At 49.1% G+C, this 6303-nt stretch overlaps 1 long non-coding RNA gene and 1 pseudogene across 6 annotated transcripts; one reads left to right on the top strand and one right to left on the bottom strand.

Annotated features, from left to right (window-relative positions):
- LOC111978688 (pseudokinase FAM20A-like) overlaps positions 1-6303 on the top strand; it is a 29687-nt pseudogene that overhangs the window by 3643 nt on the left and 19741 nt on the right.
- On the bottom strand, positions 3366-4965 carry LOC139029183 (uncharacterized). Of its 6 annotated transcripts, none has more exons than XR_011481471.1 (5): positions 4934-4965; positions 4727-4774; positions 3579-3698; positions 3510-3539; positions 3366-3447 (listed from the first exon to the last, which is right to left on the bottom strand). It is a non-coding gene; the product is annotated as an uncharacterized lncRNA (long non-coding RNA). The 6 variants fall into 6 exon arrangements; XR_011481470.1 differs by having other exon boundaries at positions 3510-3526; positions 3591-3698; XR_011481473.1 differs by lacking the exon at positions 3510-3539 and having other exon boundaries at positions 3366-3433; positions 3561-3698.

Here is a 6303-nt window from a genome sequence, read left to right as displayed (position 1 = left end):
GAGAAGAACAGACTGAGAGGAGAACAGACTGAGAGAAGACAGCTGAGAGGAGAACAGACTGAGAGGAGAACAGACTGAGGAGGAGAACAGACTGAGAGAAGAAAGACGATGAGAAGAACAGACTGAGAGAGAACAGACTGAGAGGAGAACAGACTGAGAGGAGAAAGCAGAGACTGAGAGGAGAACAGACTGAGAGGAGAACAGACTGAGAGGAGAACAGGGGACGCAGAGAGAGAAACAGACTGAGAGAAGAACAGACTGAGGGAGAAAACAGACTGAGAGGAGAACAGACTGAGAGGAGAACAGACTGAGAGAAGAACAGGACTGAGAGGAGAAACAGACTGAGAGAAGAACAGACTGAGAGGAGAACAGACTGAGAGAGAACAGACTGAGAGAGAGAAGACAGGACACTGGAGAGGAGAAACAGACTGAAAGAGGAGAACAGACTGAAAGAGGAGAACAGACTGAGAGCAGAGAACAGACTGAGAGGAGAACAGGAGACTGAGAGGAGAAACAGACTAAGAGTGAGAGAAACAGACTGAGAGGAGAACAGACTGAGAGGAGAAGACGAGGAGACCTGAGAGGAGAAACAGGAGTCTGTTCTTCTCTCAGTCTGTTCTCCTCTCAGTCTGTTCTCCTCTCAGTCTGTTCTCCTCTCAGTCTGTTCTCCTCTCAGTCTGTTCTCCTCTGTGGAAATATGCTAGTTTGGATTATTGTTGGTCCTGTGAAGCAACAGTTGCCCTGACAGTGGGAGTTGGATTTTTAAAGGCGCTTTCACTAAAGTTTGATTTGATACTGTATGATTTTCACAGTGCGTATCGCAGGTTTTCAAGGAGAACTCGTTTGGCATACCCTAACCATGACCTCGTTTTGACATCCTCTCTTTCCCCCTCAGGCGTACAATTTGACGTTGTACAGCAAGGGCAAGGTTATGCATAACCCTAACCCCACTCCCCCTCTCTCTCTCTCTCTCTCTCTCTCCCCCAACCCCTTCCCCTCTCTCTCTCTCTCTACCCCAACCCCTTCCCCTTAGGCATATGAAGCTGTACAGTGAGGCTGCAGCGGCCCTCAACGTGACAATGCTGGAACACCAGGTGACCTTTGACCCTGAGGCCAGCTGGCTGAAGTTCCACCTGGGCATCAACCGCTATGCCCTGTACGCCCGCGATGACCCCGCCATCACCCGCCTGCTGCAAAACATGCAGGCCACCACTGTCATCAGCGCAGGTAGGACCTGTCTTATGGGAGTTATAACCATTCATATAAGTGGTATTCATATGAGCATTATAACAATTCATATGAGCATTAAAATCACTGTCAACAGTGCATGTAGGTGCTATAGGACCTTGTGCTTTAATAATTAACCATTTATATAATTGTTATTGGTATTCATTGCAGAAATGTCTTTATGCAGATTACACTCAAGATGAAAAGGCCCTCAAAGGAGCATGTGACTGTACGCAGGGTAAGGTCCTGTCATGTCAACATATCTGCACTGTTCTGTGTCTGCATGGTTTGTGTGTTTTGTGTTCGAACATACATTCCTTTTAAAACGTTGTCTATAATGCTTTGGCGTGTCCATGGTTGTTTTGAGGAGAACAGGGAGAGAAATGAGAGGAAAGAGAATCAGTTGACACAGTCCTCTTCATGACTGGTTCTTTTGTAGTTTTTCTCCCTGTTATATCCTTCGGTGCTCAGTCGTGCTATCAGAGCCGAACACCCTGTTGCACCACTGACAACACTTTGGTTTTCATCCAAGGCCCATAAAGTAGCATCTCCAGATCTTCATAAGTCACATCCCTGGAGGCAGAGAGCAGAGACTCATTTAGGTCAAAGACAGAGTGTTCTTTAAAAAGCTTTATCTCAGAGATTGGGGTGATGCCACAGCAGTCTACACACCAGAGACTGGGGTGATGTCACAGCAGTCTACACACCAGAGATTGGGGTGATGTCACAGCAGTCTACACACCAGAGATTGGGGTGATGCCACAGCAGTCCTACACACCAGAGATTGGGGTGATGTCAACAGCAGTCTACCACACCAGAGATTGGGGTGATGCCACAGCAGTCTACACACAACAGAGATTGGGGTGATGCCACAGCAGTCTCCACAGCATTGCTATAGCTTCAAGCAATAAACAACTCAGAACATGGACACATACTCACACGCTCACAACAGACAGACAGACACACACACACACACGCTCACAGACAGACACACACACACACACACCACACACGCTCACAGACAAAACAGACAGACACACACACACATACAGAGAGACCGACACACACACATACAGAGAGACAGACAAAGAGACAGACAAAGAGACAGACAGACAGACAGACAGACAGACAGACAGACAGACAGACAGACAGACAGACAGACAGACAGACAGACAGACAGACAGACACAGACAGACAGACAGACAGACAGACAGACAGACAGACAGACAGACAGACAGACAGACAGACAGACAGACAGACAGACAGACAGACAGACAGACAGACAGACAGACAGACAGACAGACAGACAGACAGACAGACAGACAGAACCAGACAGACAGACAGACAGACAGACAGACAGACGACAGACAGACAGACAGACAGACAGATCAGACAGACAGACAGACAGACAGACAACAGACAGAACAGACAGACAGACAGACAGACAGACAGACAGACAGACAGACAGACAGAACAGACAGACAGACAGACAGACAGACAGACAGAAGACCAGACAGACAGACAGACAGACAGACAGACAGACAGACAGACAGACAGACAGAACAGACGAGAAGACAGACAGACAGACAGACAGACAGACAGACAGACAGACAGACAGACGACAGACAGACAGACAGACAGATACAGACAGACAGACAGACAGACAGACAGACAGACAGACAGACAGAGCAGACAGACAGACAGACAGACAGACAGACAGACAGACAGACAGACAGACAGACAGACAGACAGACAGACAGACAGACAGACAGACAGACAGACAGACAGACAGACAGACAGACAGACAGCAGACAGACAGACAGACAGACAGAAGACAGACAGACAGACAGACAGACAGACAGACAGACACAGACAGACAGACAACAGACAGGACAGACTAGACAGACAGACAGCAGACAGACCATCTCGCCTAACAGCGATCGGCTGCATTCTAAGATTTGTAGCTCTTTCAACCCACACTCCTTGAAAACACACTGGTGGCTCCAACCTCAACAACAACAACACACACTTGGTGGTTTCCCAAACCTCAGCAACAACAACACACCACACTGGGTGGCTCCAACCTCAGCAACAACAACACCTGGTGGCTCCAACCTCAGCAACAACAACCACACACTGTGGCTCCAACCTCAGCAACAACACACACAACCGGTGGCTCCAACCTCAGCAACAACACACACACACACTGGTGGCTCCAACCTCACAACAACACACACTGGTGGTTCGACTCAGCAACAACACAACCACTGGTGGCTCCAAACCTCAGCAACAACACACACTGGTGGCTCCAACTCAGCAACAACACACCACACTGGGGCTCCAACCTCAACAACAACACACACCACACACTGGTGGCTCCAACCTCAGCAACAACACACACTGGTGGCTCCAACCTCAGAACAACACACACACACTGGTGGCTCCAACCTCAACAACAACACACACACACACTGGGTGGCTCCAACCTCAGCAACAAACAACACACTGGTGGCACTCAAGCAAACAACACACACACACTGGTGGTTTCCAACCTCGGGCAACAACACACACACACACATGGTGGCCTTTCACACTAGCAATCAACACACACACACTGGTGGCTCCTAACCTCAGCAACACACAACATCCACCTGGTGATTTCCAATTCACCTCAACAAACAACACCACACAATGTGTGGTTCAAATCAAGCAACAAACACACAAATGTGGTGGTTCCCAACCTCAGAAACAACACACCACACACTCGTGGCTCCAACGTCAGCAACAAACACCACACACTGTTGGGCTCAACTCAAGCAACAACACACACACACTGTTGGTCCAACCTCAAAACACACACACACCACTGGTGGTTCCAACTCAGCAACAACACAACCAACACTGGTGGGCTCCAACCTCAAGCAACAACACTACACACACACTGGTGGTTCCAACTTCAGAACAACAACACACGACACACTGGTGGCCCAACCTCAGCAACAACACAACACACTGGTGGCTCCAACTCAGCAAACACACACAACTGGTTGGTCCAACCTCAGCACAATCACACACACATGGTGGTCAACCTCAGCAATAACACCACACACCCACCCGGTGGCTCAACTCAGCACAAACCCACACACAAACCACTGGGCTTCCAACCTCAGCAACAACCACACAGCACACACTGTGCTAACCTCAGCAATCAACACACACACACACCTGGTGGTTCCAACTTAGCAACACACAAACACACTGGTGGCTCCAACCTGCAAGCAACAACACCTACGACACTGGTGACTCCAACCTCTAGCAACACACACAACACTGTCACCCACAAACTGGTGGCTCCTAATCAGCACACACACACACACACTGGTGGCTCTCACCCTGCAAACAAACACACACGTGGTTCTCACACAAACCCTGGTGGTTCCAACTCAACAACAACACACACACCAGGTGGCTTCAACTCGCAGCAACAACACACACACACATGGTGGTTCCAACCTCAACAACAACACACACACACACTGGTGGCTCACTTTAAACCGTCACAAGAGGTGCCAACCAAACATCACACACACGATACCATGTGCTTACACCTCAGCAACAACACACACCAACTGTGGCCCACCTCCAGCAACAAAACACACCTGTGCTTCCACTCATACACCAACACACACACACTGGTGGCATCAACCGTCAGCAACAACACACACACACTGGTGGCTCAACTCACAACAACACACACCCACACTGGTGGATTCCAACATCACAACAACAACAACAAACTGGTGGGCTTGCCAACCCCACAACACACCACATGTCCAATCGAACAACACAACACACACTGGGTCCACCTGCACACAACACAATGTGCTCAACCGACAACAACACCACATCACACTGGTCGACTCCAAACCTTCAGACAACAAACTTTCTCACCAACACACACACCACATGGTGGCTCCAACCTAGCAACAACACAAACAATCCTCGTATTTTCCTCCGTCCTACTGTTGGCTTTTTTTCACCAATTTTCTTTGAACGGGGTGAAAAGGCAACAGTGTGCCGTTTTGCTCTTCTGAGCTGTTTGTGTCTGTTTGATTCCCTCCAGTTTAAACACAGCAGAGAGAGGTTGTAAAGCAACCAATAAGATAACAACTTCAGAAGACTAAGCTGAATCAGCTGGATCAGGAGAGAAGGGTGTGGTCCTTTTTATGCCAACTGGGTTTAGCTTGCTCTCGGACACACGCATGCTAAGTACCCAGACATTAAAGAACCCCTGTGAAGGTAGTGCTCATCTGGTTCTTATTAATTGGGATAGGTTCCAGGTCGAAACAGATGTTGAACAGAGAAAATAACTATGAACAGAGTACAAAACCACAAGGATTGGAACTTCAATACGATACGGAGCTGAGAACAGCGCGAAGATTAGCAACCAGTCTGAGAACAGGCCGAGAGGAGACACATGCAGTCTGAGAACAGCCGAGAGAGCACAGGAGTCTAGAACAGCCGAGAGATACACAGCAGTCTGAGAACAGCAAGAGAGACACCAGTCTGAGAACGAGCCGAGAGAATACACAGCAGTCTGAGAATAGCCAAGAGAGGACACGAGCTCTGAGAATCAGCCGAGAGATACACAGGAGTCTGAGAAAAGCCAAGAGAGACACAGCAGTCTGAGAACAGCCGAGAGATGACACAGCAAGTCCTGAGAACAGCCGAGAGCAGACACACGCAGTCTGAGAACAGCCGAAGAGAGAGCACAGCAGTCTGAGAACAGCCGAGAGAGACACAGCAGTCTGAAGAACAGCCGAGAGATACACAGCAGTCTGAGAAACACCGAGAGATACACAGCAGTCTGAGAACAGCCCGAGAGAGACAACAGCAGTCTGAGAACAGCCGAGAGAACAACAGCAGTCTGAGAACAGCCGAGAGAGACACACAGCAGTCCTGAGAACAGCGAGAGATACACAGCAGTCTGAGAACAGCCGAGAGTACACAGCAGTCTGAGAACAGCCAAGAGAGACACAGCAGTCTGAGAACAGGCCAAGAGAGACACAGCAGCCT

Source organism: Salvelinus sp. IW2-2015, linkage group LG18 (genome assembly GCF_002910315.2).
Source record: "Salvelinus sp. IW2-2015 linkage group LG18, ASM291031v2, whole genome shotgun sequence".
NCBI classification, from domain to species: domain Eukaryota; kingdom Metazoa; phylum Chordata; class Actinopteri; order Salmoniformes; family Salmonidae; genus Salvelinus; species Salvelinus sp. IW2-2015.
Note: the sequence above shows the minus strand (reverse complement) of the source record. Positions and strands in the feature narration are given on the sequence as shown.